This window comes from Pinus tabuliformis, chromosome 9 (assembly GCF_031772625.1).
Source record: "Pinus tabuliformis cultivar Carrire ecotype Pingquan chromosome 9, CPIR1, whole genome shotgun sequence".
NCBI lineage: Eukaryota > Viridiplantae > Streptophyta > Pinopsida > Pinales > Pinaceae > Pinus > Pinus tabuliformis.
Genome location: NC_142307.1, coordinates 977,273,227 through 977,288,236, shown reverse-complemented (window position 1 = coordinate 977,288,236; position 15,010 = coordinate 977,273,227). Strand labels below are relative to the sequence as shown.

The window sequence follows — 15,010 nt, the reverse complement described above, 5'->3', positions numbered from 1 at the left end:
GCGTGGATCTGCCACGTGGGCGCCTCTTATCTCGCCGGAGAATACGAGGCCTGCGACAATGATGAAACCCAAGGGGATTCGAACTCGAATATGCAAGTCGGAGCTTTGCAAAGAAGTAACAGCATGAGGATAACTGGCACGCAGGGTTACATGGCGCCAGAATACCTAACCAGCCGCATTGCTTCTCAGAAGACGGACGTTTAATGCTGTTCTTTTGGAGGCTAGTACTGATCGCGGTACAGGGAGTCTGAAGTCGTGGATGGATCCTCGGCTAAAGGACTCTTTTCCCGTAGATTGCACAGAGAGGGTAGCCAGGATCGCCGCTTCCTGCGTGGATCCAGACCCGAGAAAAAGGCCTGATACGAGAAAAGTTGCAGGGGAGCTGTCTAGAGTGTTTATCTTGTCCGAGCAGTGGTCTGAGCGAATGAAGGCCAACAAAGGATGGGTTAGTAGCACCTTCGAGGCCAGATAGAGCATTTCCGAAGATTTGTGTTCCTGGCCGGCATTTTTCTGTTATTTCAACATTCGAAAGTGCCTGTGCTGGGTTACATTGGTTCATATTTGTTTCTTGTACAGCAAAACCCTCGTAAAATGGAAAAATAAAATTTAAAAAGACAGTTCACAATCATTTTCTTTGCATATCTGTTCAATTTATGCCTCGTGCATCTTTCGCTTTTTATGTGGATGTTGGAATTCTGCATCGATTCAACCATGAAATCAGAAATTTGAAGACAAAAAAAAATTGCAGAAGATTTTTTGGGAAGTGAATTGAGTTTAAATTTGGGAAAATCAATGGCAGTTAAATGTGAAATGTGCCAGTGAACATTCTAATTTTACTAAGAAATTAATTATAATTTCACAACAACAACAAAAATTGTCATTACTAAACATTTAATTATACATTTAGATTCATATGCGTCAGGAATGGTCCAGAAGAATCTAATTTTAATCATTTTTTTAAAACCTGTAAACCTACCAGCAACATACAACACGCCAGATCCTCCAGGACCAAAGGAAAAAGAGTTTGGCTCACACGAAGTCTCTTCGTTTGAAACCATGACCGCTTTACAGCGACGAATCGAGCTCGGAGCTGGAAAATGTCGATAATGAATTTCGGACCGCTGTTCCTGTATCAAACATCTTTCAGACGGGTGATTTGACGAAATTCGACGATGGAAATTTATTACTTTTCAAATTCAGGTTCTTTTACTTCTATTTGGACGATTTATTCGCACATAGGGCTAAAATTTCTATAAATTCTGTAAAAAGCATCACCCAAAGATCAAATTTAACGGTGGAGCGGGAATTCGTGACATGATATGAATTTTATTTTCAACGCATTCAAGGAGCCCCAGATACATCATTCCATTCCACTGTAAAGGTGCAGAGGAAAAAGAAAGGTTAAATACCTGTATCACTATTAAATATTTGTGTTTTCGTGGGCGCTGTGGAATTCAAGGCATAAGCAGTCGCTCCGCCGGCGACTCCAAGAGCCAGGGCGCCCCCGAATGCGGGGGTTCTCATGCATTTATTAGTGGCTTCCACAGCGTATTCAGCCGCCAGTGCTTCTGCGCTTTATAACAGCACAAACCTGTCGTAGGGGCTGAAAGATTTGCGAAAACCTTCCGGGCCCCGAAAACTGCTTCTTGCCTCCAAATATCACCTGCGAAGAGCTTAGCTCGCATCTTCAGGAGCCATTGAAACCCTAACCTTGAAATTAGTGAGGCTTTTGCATTTGTTGTTTTCCGAAAAGGAAAAACAGTACCATTGCTATTCCACAGTAAGCGAGGACAGAAATTGCCCCCAAAAAAAAATCTTCACACATGAATCTTAATAGAACGCCCCAAGACCCTGTGGAACCAACAGTAGTACTTCTTTCTATAAAAATTGAATGTCCAAAAAAATGAGCTAGATTATGTCTGCCCCAAGACCCTGTGGAACCAACAGTAGTATTTTTTTCTATAAAAATTGAATGTCCAAAAAAAATGAGCTAGATTATGTTCGCTGGTGAATAGGATTTGCCAAAAAATAACTTAAAAATTGAATGTCCAAAAAAAGTTGAGCTAGATTATGTCCGCTGTTGAATAGGAATTGCCAAAAAATAAAACAACTTCACACAGGAATCTTAATAGAAACCGCCAACACCCTCTTGAGCCAACAGTAGTATTTCTTTCGATAAAATTGACTGTCCAAAAAAACTGACCTAGATTATGTCTGCTGGTGAATAGGAAGACTGCCTCTTTCAACCAGATTTGTAGACTGCCATTTTTCAAAGAAAATAATTCCAAAAGGGAAGGTGAGTATTTTTTGGATAAAGAGTATTCCGGATCCTGTAAATACCTTGGAAGGAAAGTGGCTGGAACCTACCTTTTATTGCCAATAATCCGTCCTGCTAGTAGCATAAATTGAGTATCCGTAAAGAACACTTGCCAGTCAGCCATTTTATAATGCACATAGAGGGACTTTATAATGTACATAGAGCCCCCATAGGTTTGCAGATATTCTTTGCAAATGGAATATTCTTTCTTTTTAAGTGAAGTCAAGGAGAGTCCAACATTCTATAAGTTCAGCTTTGGTATTTGTTCCTTGTTCTAGATTAACCCATATTTGAAAGGATTTACAATCAAGTAATTTGATGAGAGAACTTTCAGGGCACACACCTCCTTGAGAGGCTCCATCAAGGAACCTTATTGGAGCTAGTAAGGGAAAGCTATATAAACAGGCAAAAGAGGTTGGTCTCGGCCTAAAATACTCATTGAAGAAACATATAATTCTAGGAACTATTACTTCCAAGTTCAACATTCTCCACAAACCCCAAACAATAAAGATGGGAAGTTTTATCACTGGCCATATAAAAGTCATGGGAACACTTTTCAAAGGAATTAATGTATGTTGATACATGTAGGTCAAGAATCTGAATAGTGTTTTGCTAAAATTTTTTGGACATAGAGTAATGAACAAAAAGATGATTAATTGTTTCTACATCAAATTTGCAAAGACAATAGATATGGAAATCCAAAAAACCATTTTTCAGCAAATTATCCCAAGTAAGGATTCTATTCTCCAACAAGAGCCATCCAAAACATCTCAATTTTTGTGGAAGATTCCAGTTCTCTAATTTTTATGCCAACGGATGCTAAACTCATGGGGAGAAAAGACTAATGAGTTATAAACTTCTCTGGTTGTAACTTGGCCATTAATAATGTTTTCCCTCCAAAAAAGAGAATCCTCTCCTTCCTTCCGGAAAATACCATTTACATAAAGACAACTAATAAAATTATCTCATTCTAAAACAATACTTCCAAAGAGGCCAAGGTCACCAACATTCAACCAATACCCATTTGAATAAATATGTTGTTCAAGATTTTTGATATGGCTAAACAAATAAATGCCTTTAGAATTAAGTATATTAATCAATACTCTGTTCAAGATTTTTGATATGGCTCAACAAATAAATGCCTTTAGAATTAAGTATATTAATCAGCTCAAGAGAAAGAAAATAGTAATCAGAACCTCCAATAAAAGGATCCTGACCAAAGGACTAGATAACAACACAAACCTGTCGCAGGGACAGAAAGATTTGCGAAAAACTTTTGGGCCCCAAAATCTGCTTCTCGCCTCCAAATATCACCTGCGAAGGAGCTTAGCTCGCATCTTCAGGAGCAATTGAAACCCTAACCTTGAAATTAGTGTGGCTTTTGCATTTTTTGTTTTCCAAAAACAAAAAACAGTACCATTGCTATTCCATTAAGAAATCAAATGATACAACAGTAAACGAGGACAGAAATTGCCCCCCAAAAAAAAATCTTCACACATGAATCTTAATAGAAACCCCCAAGACCCTGTGGAACCAACAGTAGTATTTCTTTCTATAAAAATTGAATGTCCAAAAAAAAATGAGCTAGATTATGTTGGCTGGTGAATAGGATTTTCCAAAAAATAAAACAACTTCACACAGGAATCTTAAAAATTGAATATCCAAAAAAAAATTGAGCTAGATTATGTCCGCTGGTGAATAGGAATTGCCAAAAAATAAAACAACTTCACATAGGAATCTTAATAGAAACCGCCAACACCCTGTGGAGCCAACAATAGTATTTCTTTTGATAAAATTGACTGTCCAAAAAAAACTGACCTAGATTATGTCCGCTGGTGAATAGGAAGACTGCCTCTTTCAACCAGATTTGTAGACTGCCATTTTTCAAAGAAAATAATTCCGAAAGCGAAGGTGAGAGTTTTTTTTGGATAAAGAGCATTCCAGATCCTTTAAATACCTTCGAAGGAAAGTGGGTGGAACCTTTCTTTTATTGCCAATAACCTGTCCTGCTAGTAGCATAAATTGAGTATCCGTAAAGAACACTTGATAGTCAGCCACTTTATAATGCACATAGAGAAACTTTATAATGTACATAGAGCCCCCATAGGTTTGCAGATATTCTTTGCAAATGGAATATCCTTTTTTTTAAGTGAAGTCAAGGAGAGTCCAACATTCTATAAGTTTAGCTTTGGTATTTGTTCCTTGTTCTAGATTAACACATATTTGAAAGTATTTACAATCAAGTAATTTGATGAGAGCATTTTTAGGGCACAAACCTCCTTGAGAGGCTCCATCAAGGAACCTTATTTGAGCTAGTAAGGGAAAGCTATATAAACTGACAAAAGAGGTTGGTCTCGGCCTAAAATACTCCTTGAAGAAACAGATAATTCTAGGAACTACTACTTCCAAGTTCAACATTCTCCACAAACCCCAAGCAATAAAGATGGGAAGTCTTATGACTGCCCATATAAAAGTCATGGGAAACAATTTTCAAAGGAATTAATGTATGTTGATACATGTAGGTCAAGAATCTGAATAATGTTTTGCTAAAAAAATTTGGACACATCGTAATGAACAAAAGGATGATTAATTGTTTCTACATCAAAATTGCAAAGACAATAGATATGGAAATCCAAAAAACCATTTTTCAGCAAATTATCCCAGGTAAGGATTCTATTCTCCAACAAGAGCCATCCAAAACATCTCAATTTTTGTGGAAGATTCCAGTTCTATAATTTTTATGCCAACGGATGCTAAACTCATGGGGAGAAAAAACTAATGAGTTATAAACTTCTCTAGTTGTAACTTGGCCATTAATAATGTTTTCCCTCCAAAAAAGGGAATCCTCTCCTTCCTTCAGGAAAATACCATTTACATAAAGACAACTGATAAAATTATCTCATTCTAAAACAATACTTCCAAAGAGGCCGAGGTCACCAACATTCAACCAATACCCATTTGAATAAATATGTTGTTCAAGATTTTTGATATGGTTGAACAAATAAATGCCTTTAGAATAAAGTATATTAATCAATATTTTGTTCAAGATTTTTGATATGGCTGAACAAATAAATGCCTTTAGAATTAAGTATATTAATCAGCTCAAGAGAAAGAAAATAGTAATCGAAACCTGCAATAAAAGGATCCTTACCAAAGGACCAGATAACATCACAAACCTGTCGCAGGGCAGAAAGATTTGCGAAAACCTTTTGGGCCTCGAAAGCTGCTTCTCGCCTCCAAATATCACCTGCGAAGGAGCTCAGCTCGCATCTTCAGGAGCCATTGAAACCCTAACCTTGAAATTGGTGCGGATTTTGCATTTGTTGTTTTCCAAAAAGAAAAAATAGTACCATTGCTATTCCATTAAGAAATCAAATGATACAACAGTAAACGAGGACAGAATTGCCAAAAAAAAAAAAAATCTTCACACATGAATCTTAATAGAAACCCCCAAGACCCTGTGGAACCAACAGGGGTATTTCTTTCTATAAATTGAATGTCCAAAAAAAATGAGCTAGATTATGTCCGCTGGTGAATAGGATTTGCCAAAAAATAAAACAACTTCACACAAGAATCTTAAAAATTGAATGTCCAAAAAAAATTTGAGCTAGATTATGTCCGCTGGTGAATAGGAATTGCCAAAAAATAAAACAACTTCACACAGGAATATTAATAGAAACTGCCAACACCCTCTGGAGCCAACAATAGTATTTCTTTTGATAAAATTGACTTTCCAAAAAAACTGACCTAGATAATGTCCGCTGGTGAATAGGAAGACTGCCTCTTTCAACCAGATTTGTAGACTGCCATTTTAAAAAAAAAAAAATTCCAAAAGCGAAGGTGAGAGTTTTTTTTGGATAAAGAGCTGTAAATACCTTGGAAGGAAAGTGGGTGGAACCTTTCTTTTATTTCCAATAACCTGTCCTGCTAGTAGCATAAATTGAGTATCTGTAAAGAACACTCGCCAGTGAACCACTTTATAATGCACATAGAGCAACTTTATAATGTACATAGAGCCCCCATAGGTTTGCAGATATTCTTTGCAAATGGAATATCTTTTTTTTTTTTTAAGTTAAGTCAAGGAGAGTCCAACATTCTATAAGTTCAGCTTTGGTATTTGTTCCTTGTTCTAGATTAAGGATTTACAATCAAGTAATTTGATGAGAGCACTTTCAGGGCACACATCTCCTTGAGAGGCTCCATCAAGGAACCTTATTGGAGCTAGTAAGGGAAAGCTATATAAACAGGCAAAAGAGGTTGGTCTTGGCCTAAAATACTCCTTGAAGAAACAGATAATTCTAGGAACTACTGCTTCCAAGTTCAACATTCTCCACAAACCCCAAGCAATAAAGATGGGAAGTCTTATGACTGCCCATATAAAAGTCATGGGAAACAATTTTCAAAGGAATTAATGTATGTTGATACATGTAGGTCAAGAATTTATATAGTGTTTTTCTAAAAAAATTTGGACACAGAGTAATGAACAAAAAGATGATTAATTGTTTCTACATCAAATTTGCAAAGACAATAGATATGGAAATCCAAAAAACCATTTTTCAGCAAATTATCCCAGGTAAGGATTCTATTCTCCAACAAGAGCCATCCAAAACATCTCAATTTTTGTGGAAGATTCCAGTTCTATAATTTTTATGCCAACGGATGCTAAACTCATGGGGGAGAAAAAACTAATGAGTTATAAACTTCTCTGGTTGTAACTTGGCCATTAATAATGTTTTCCCTCCAAAAAAAGGGAATCCTCTCCTTCCTTCCGGAAAATACCATTTACATAAAGACCGCTGATAAAATTATCTCATTCTAAAGCAATACTTCCAAAGAGGCCAAGGTCACCAACATTCAACCAATACCCATTTGGATAAATATGTTGTTCAAGATTTTTGATATGGCTGAACAAATAAATGCCTTTAGAATTAAGTATATTAATCAATATTCTGTTCAAGATTTTTGGTATGGTTGAAGAATATTTCTGTAAAGTTGATTCGCAATGTTGGAGTCATGATTGCCGTTACACCAAAACCCTAACACACAATTCTACGGTTTTATTGATTACTTGTTACATAACCATTGGCATCGCTACACATAGTATTGTTGTCCATTAAGTCAATCCTAGGAGGCGCAGTATTTTTTTATATCCATCTCTCGAACATTGTGGAGATTTCTGCATTTTTGAAAGCCATTTATGGAATTAGTACAATGCTTTGCTGCCCATGAAGTCAACACCACCAGACACCTTGTGGACATTTCTGCATCTTTTGAAAAGCATTCAGGGAATTAGTATGGTGTAACATCCCATACCCAATTCGAATTACCTGTCAAGAAAGAAATCAGAGTCAGAAATGGAAATCAGCGCCGAGATTCATAAGCAGCAAAAGCTAATCTTTAAACAGTCCAGGAGTGGGAAGGCGGGACAGAACTGCGGTCCAAGTACTGTGATAGAGAGCTCATAGTGTTTCCCAACCTTCAATTGATGATGCAAAGCCAAAACCAGAAGCGAAGCCAAAACTGTTATGGAGGATCAAATTTGCGCTGGTTAGGCAGTTAGGGAGTCAGAGGAAAAAGAAACGCCGTAAGGCATAAATTGAGGAACAATAGAAAAATGTGAATGGTCATTGAAAGTAAGGATTTATAGAAAAGATTGAAAGCAAGGGTGGAATATTGAGTTACAGTTGTAGCTATATCCTTAAGTTACTTGTGAGTATTCCGAATATGGATATTTTGTAAATAAGAATAGTCTCATGTATGCATTATCCATGTAGTTGCTATAGTTTATGTGAACATGTTATGGTCTATTATTTTAAGGTTTATTGTTTTAATTTTAAAACAAGTTTGAAGGTTGTAATTAAAAATAGTCTCATGTATCCATTATCCATGTAGTTGCTATGGTTTATGTAAACATGTTATGGTCTATTATTTTAAGGTTTATTGTTTTTAATTTTAAAACGAGTTTGAAGGATACCGTTCATGAGATTTGAATTTCTAGAAAGTCTTGTCACCTCCCAATTTCAACAACATGGTTTCCTTCAATGATGCATATTTCTGCTCTAGATTCTGCTCCTTTCAAGCTCTCCAGTTCTGCTAAAAACTGCTTTTACTTTTCTTCCTCCCTCACCCTGTGCTTATTTGGATTTCCATGGTTTGGAGGGCAAGAGCTGTCTCAAGCAACTAGTATATCACAGCCATTTCTCTATCATTTAAATAATGTAGAAACACATTTACTGTCCAAACATTGAACATAGGGAAATCTTGACATGATGGGTTGGGAGCTCCCACAAACTAAAACCAATCACAGAGTTTTAGAGGATGGAAAGCCCTTCAATCTCTTTCCTCTTTTTTCCTTTTTTTCACAGATTTCAATCTGATGGTTTCTCCACTGAATTAACTGAAAGCGTGTAAATAATTGGACCATGATGAACTTGACAGAATACTACAAAGATTTCAATCTAATGGTTTCTCCATTGACAAAGAAACATTTCTCCATGTTAAATTTCCAAATAGGAATTAAGTGCTACACTATGGTAGTGAACAAATCTCCCACTAAGTGTTTCAGGCCGCACGACCATTTCTCATTTTAATACAAAATAAATTTAGCAGAAAGACTCTTAGCTGGGGTCTATTAAGAAACCCTAATCGTACATGGGTTGGAACCCCAATTCAGACCTAGAGAAAGACAATCAAAGCGTCAAGGACAGGAACCTGGCAGCCATAAGATAATGGGACCGCATACCCAAAATTCCGTGCCTAGAGTTGTAAGCGGTCAAACCTAACAATCCATAGAAGAAAAAACAAAGATTAGCAGAATTCATGGCTGGGTAGGGCGGCATAAAGCCCTAAATAAATAACAAAAGTGAAAGGAATGAGTTGGGAAATTCAAGTTGCTGGCCAATGGATTTTCCCAATTTGCAAAAGGAGAATTCATGTTCTTGGAATCAACTTACTGTAAGGAAGTACAGTAACCCTCACCATGAAGTAGGATATTATCCTTGTGCAACCATACATAAGTCTCTAAAGAAAACCTTTGCGTTAGTGCAGTTCGAAATAAAATAACCTATATCAACCAAATACCTAAATGAATAAGGGACACAGAAACATATTACCTTTGCTATTAGCTGGTTTTACAAAACTAAATGACACATCTCTCATAGTTGCAGAGTAAAACCACCTCTGGAAGATGGGAGAAGCTGCATGGCAGATGGTAGAGGTAGTTATAACCCCACTAACGACAATCTGTAATTAAGAGAAACGAATCTCTGTGTAAATTCTATTATAACCCGACTAACGACAATCTGTAATTTTGTAGTGAGTAAACATCGACATATGACAAATTTTTACATAAATACAACTCTTGTTCAACAGGATCACTGGGTTTAGCTGATATTTATATGTTGTGTTCAATGGGATCTATGAGATCGTTGGGAATCTTTTCGGTGGGTTATGGAAGTAGAGGCGCTCAACCAGGTGCGTGGTTTCAGAGACTGTTGCGACTCAATTTCTGACGTTGTGGGCGCCGCCTTAATAAATCGTATATAGTCTGTTTTCTCCCGAAGAGGCCCATCCCCATATTCACTCCCAAAAAGCACGTTGGAGTGGTCCCTCAGGAAATCTGTATAATGCCCTCAAACCAAGGGCCTTCATAACCGGGCTCCTTGGTGCACGCCTCTACTTCCGTAACCCACCTTGAATTTCATCAATGCCACCCAAAGCAACCTTTCAAAACCACTTCCCAGCCAACAAGGACTATGAGTGAAAAAATATTAACAAAGATAAGCAGAAATAGAGAAGAAATGGGTATCAATATCAAACTCCAATTAGAACACCCAAGTCAATAATAAAAACCTAAAATCTCTTCAGGAAAGAATCCCACCCATCCTATTGAATGAGAGTTGCACTACTGAATATGAATTCTTGTCTAGAGCAAAATGGACGCAGATACATACCTCAACCCTTATTCCTCTCTTATTATCTCTGACTAATGAGCGTGATATGGGAAAACCTCGTATACTCGCAATTGCCCCAAAAGGTGCAAAGAGATGCCGATAGGTTTTTTAAATTGAAGAAGTTGGTTTTTAGTTTCAATAATCAAGCAAATAACAATTTGATATATTAAGTTTATTTTTTTTAATATTTATAACATTTAATTAAATGTTGATCTTATTTTCAACTTTAATTCATTTATATTAGCATTTCTCCTCTCAATATTAGGATATAGAATAATAATCACATCATGTAACATAGCAGTTAAGATTTTGTCTTTTAGCAATGTTTATTTACAATATCAAGTTCTCAAAACATCTTATAAAGTTAGTTGTGGCCTCTACATATAAAAACAATTGAATAATTGAATATGGCCATTTCGGCTACATTCACCACCATATATAAATATGGATAAATCTTATTGCAAAGATAAGACTCATACCAAACTTGCTATGTGAAAAACTTCTATTTAGGAAAAGAAATTCATATTTGTCTATAAAATGGAGAGTGGGGAAAGAGAATTTATATTGGAACCATGCAATCAAATAATAAATAAGAAAGTAGTTGAAACTTGCTATGTGAAAAACCTCTATTTAGGAAAAGAAATTCATATTTGTCTATAAAATGGAGAGTGGGGAAAGAGAATTTATATTGGAACCACGCAATCAAATAATAAATAAGAAAGTAGTTGTAAAATTCCCTGTTAAATTAAATCAATTTTATGAACTTACCAGTTGGAGGGTAAGATTTAATGGCACCAATAAAACTAAATGCAAGTGTGGAAATATTAATTGCAATCTCAAAGAGATGAGTCACTATGGATGGTTGATGCTTGGGATATAAAAGAAATGTAGTGTGATAAGAGGAAAGAACCTTGAGAAAAGAACCCTGAGAGTTTTAATTATTCAAATGCAAAAAAATGCCCCAAGATTGGTACATACTTCAACTTCAAAAAATTGGCTAATTTACAAATCGATCTGGCTAATTTATTTCGTTCAATTAGAAATGGATGATTTATTTCGTTCAATCAGAAATGGATGAGTAGAATATAACATAGTAAATTAAGTCGGGATTACCTTAGAAAATTCAAGATTCAGTAATTTGGTTCTTTTGTCATTAATATACCCAATTCAAATTTGGTATGGTTTAGGAATAGTTGATCATTTCTGTCAAGAAAATTTCATAATTTTCACAAAATTTTGTATTTGTATGTGCTATGCTTCTATTGGGTATCAACTTGTCATTATGAAACACACTCTGTCAACTGTTGAATTTACTTGCTATCAATCTACCCCTTGAGAATATGCTACTCGCTTTGTTACTGGTCATGGCTAAAATGTGGTTGTTTCAATTGTTGGACAGTAAATTGCTTTATGTCCCTAGACATAAGCCTCTACTTTGAACACTCTAGCAACTGCTCCACTTCCAGATAGGTCGAAACTTGGGATGCTTTTTTGCTAGGCTCTTCGATTTTCACCCTCCTAGATAATAGTGGTTGTAAATTGGATTTTTTTTTAATTAGATAATAATTGTTGAGAATTGGATTTTTTTAATTATATATATATTCCTGTTAGACAACTATTTTTTTTTCCATATTGAATTTAATTCGAATTTGACTTGGAACTCACTTTGACTTCATAATTATGAAATAAAACAAAGTGTCTCGTTCAAACCCAAACTCCAACCTAACTATAAAATAAAGCACAATGTCTTCTCCATCTAGCATGCACTATCGTGGGAGTCCAATGGTCATCACAGTTACTTAATTTTGTAAAGGTCTTATTTTCAAGTAGTTGAATATGAAAATTTAAGGTAGCACTATGTTTTAAAGTTTTGATAATTAAACAAAATTGTAATATCATTAAATTTCTTCATAAATATATGAGATATATGACTTCGGAATAATTGGTGAAATTTTGAACAAATATTAAAAATAAGAAAATGAAGTTGTTTATATAAAGCATTCAAACTATCCAATTTTATCTATTTTTTATATAGTTTTATTAAAAATAAATAAAAAAACATCACACACTTTTCACAACCCAACTTCAATTAAAGAAGTGAGCCTCTAAGTGTATCCTATATTCATGAATATTTTATTTTTGTTATTTTATTTTATTATTTTATTTTTATTTTTTAATAAAAAGAAATTATTGCATTACAATTTTGACATCCCAGTATTAGAGTACATAACTTGTAAAGAAATGATGTTGCATGCATTTGCATTTTCCATTAAATTGTCCAATTACAAGCTATTATATCTAGCCACACGGGAAAGTGAACTATTCTAACTTGTAGTTACGTGGGAAAGTGAACTATTCTAACTTGTAAAGAAGAAATGATGTCGTATGTGTTTGCATTTTCCATTAAATTGTCCAAATACAAGCTACTATATCTAGCCACCTAGGAAAGTGAACTTGCAAATATATAATAGATTATTCTAATTCAAAGAGAAAGGCCAGCGATCTTATGGATACATACTTGATTAACCAAATGCACTTCACTCCCAGAATTCCTTGCTTCTGAGAAGAAGGCCCCACGTACTTTTTCTTTTCGATTCAATCGTGTATAAACCGAATAGAAGTACGACTGTAAATTGTTCAGAGGCACCAAAGATAACATTGAACGTCTAGCTATTATGCCTGATGAGAGAGGAAGATGGAAACTCGTTAGAAATTTACGCAGCAGAATAAAATCAAGGACAACAGAGCTCACCCAAACCAAAAGTGGAGGATAAAAAATGAGCCCTAAAAAACTTGCAAATAACGAACATGCCATTTCCCAATTTTCTTTGTTTCTTTTGAACTCCTGTAAATAGACACAACTTGATTTGAAGTTCCCATCATCCCAAGATCAACCTGGTAATCTCATAAGCAAGGAAGCATGCGACATTGGCAGGAACACTTCTGGCCATGGCTTTGACCAAGCCTTTTAGACAAGCCTTTAAGCCCTTCTGAAGCAACAATTTTCTTGATGACATTAATTGTACCAACATACTTTGGATGGTGAAATTCATCAATCTGAATGACACTCTTCAAAACATCAGTTGGATATACAAGTGTCCAGCTAGCAGCGCCAGAAATCCCACCAGAAACAAGCAGGGTACCCATGCCCAATTGAGATGCATCATGCCGTCGTGCCATGAACAGCTTCAGAGCCTTATACACGCCAAATGCAATGCCATTTATAGATACATCCCTTAATAAAGTAGGATAAAGCCCTTAAACAATTCTCTGGCTCCTTCGGATCTTAAGACATTCTTAGCTACATCAACTAGGCCATTGTGTTTAATAGAAGCTGTCACTCTTGTTACCTCTAAAGTTGCAACTGAAGCAGTAGCCAAAGCACTCTGAGCTTGCAATCTACATTTGATAAGCTTAGTTGGGAAAGTCAAGAAAGATAAGCAATCTTTGCCCCTTCTCCACACACCACCTGCTGCCCTACAGTGACAAACCAGGCTCAACCCTAAATAGGCCTTCCATCTGACCTCTTGCACTAAACACAACTGCATTGCAAGTTGCAACAATGGACAAAGGGGCTCCCATTCCTCTGTACATCCCTGTGAGGCCTTCTTTGGCAATGCTCTTCTTGACAACATCCATTGCACCGACATAGCGAAGATGCTGGCCAGGAAGAGGCAATGGCAGACTCTGGGGTTTCACCTCAATTGTGTCAAAGGGATGCTCAGATATCAGTTGTGTTGCTCCCCAACGGTGCTAGAAATTAGATCCTTTGCTACATCGGTTTCCATAATTGGAAGCCACTCATCCTAAAACCTAATATCTACAACACACGGCTTTCCTTTATGTGGAACTCGATTTGATGTTTAATATCGATAAAATCAAGCCTTTTATTTAGTTTTCAATAAACGAAAGTATTCTAAATGCAGAAAGCTTCCTGAAAATGGGTGTTCAAGGTCACTCAAATTGTACATAGAACTTTAAAATGGATGTTCAAGGCCACTCAAATTGTACAAAGAAGGTAGATCAATTGCTCACCTGATCTTCCTTTTCAATTTTGTAAAGCAGATTTAGATTACTCTACTCTTCAGGGATTTTAAACTCCACATAAGCTTCTAGAATCCTGGTTGAGAAAAAACCATACACATATAAACTTCACATAATTGTACATAGAACCTTAAAATGAGTGTTCAAGGCCACTCAAATTGTACAAAGAAGGCAGGATGAATTGCTCACTTGATCTTCCTCTTCAATTTTGTAAAGCAGATTTGGATTACTCTACTCTTCAGGGATTTTTAACTCCACATAAGCTTCTAGAATCATGCTTGAGATAAAACCATATGCATTTCAGAGCTAGGGTAAGATAACTAATTAAAGAAAAATTTTGTATTTAAAATATGGAGATCTCATACTTCAACTCACAAAAAACCTCGCATTTTGATTTTTAACATTTACCTTTAGCTTTAGTTTGAGCTCTAGATTGGAAGTTTCTTCTACAATGCCACGAGGTAAGGATTTAATTCCTTTTTTATTTTCAGTGTTCAGTTGATACTAAGAAATATTATAAAAATTCGTGTTCATTTGACCTTGATAAATATTATAAAAAATCGTTTTAACACATTGCAGATTAATAACAAGGAATAACATATTGAAGGTCCTTTCAACTATTGAATTTGAAAATTCTATTTTCACTAAAAAATTCTATCTACCACTATCCACAGGCTACAATACAATAAGTAGCCAC

The 15,010-nt window shown here is 35.8% G+C and overlaps 1 long non-coding RNA gene and 1 pseudogene across 1 annotated transcript; both read right to left on the bottom strand.

The window, feature by feature from the left end:
* Nucleotides 1-417: 417 nt before the first annotated feature.
* On the bottom strand, nucleotides 418-1,776 carry LOC149152000 (uncharacterized). The gene is made up of 3 exons (XR_016263008.1): nucleotides 1,410-1,776; nucleotides 977-1,127; nucleotides 418-695 (listed from the first exon to the last, which is right to left on the bottom strand). It is a non-coding gene; the product is annotated as an uncharacterized LOC149152000 (long non-coding RNA).
* Nucleotides 1,777-13,148: 11,372 nt separating this feature from the next.
* Nucleotides 13,149-14,057, bottom strand: LOC149151999 (mitochondrial carnitine/acylcarnitine carrier-like protein pseudogene; annotated as a pseudogene).
* Between the last annotated feature and the right edge of the window lie 953 nt (nucleotides 14,058-15,010).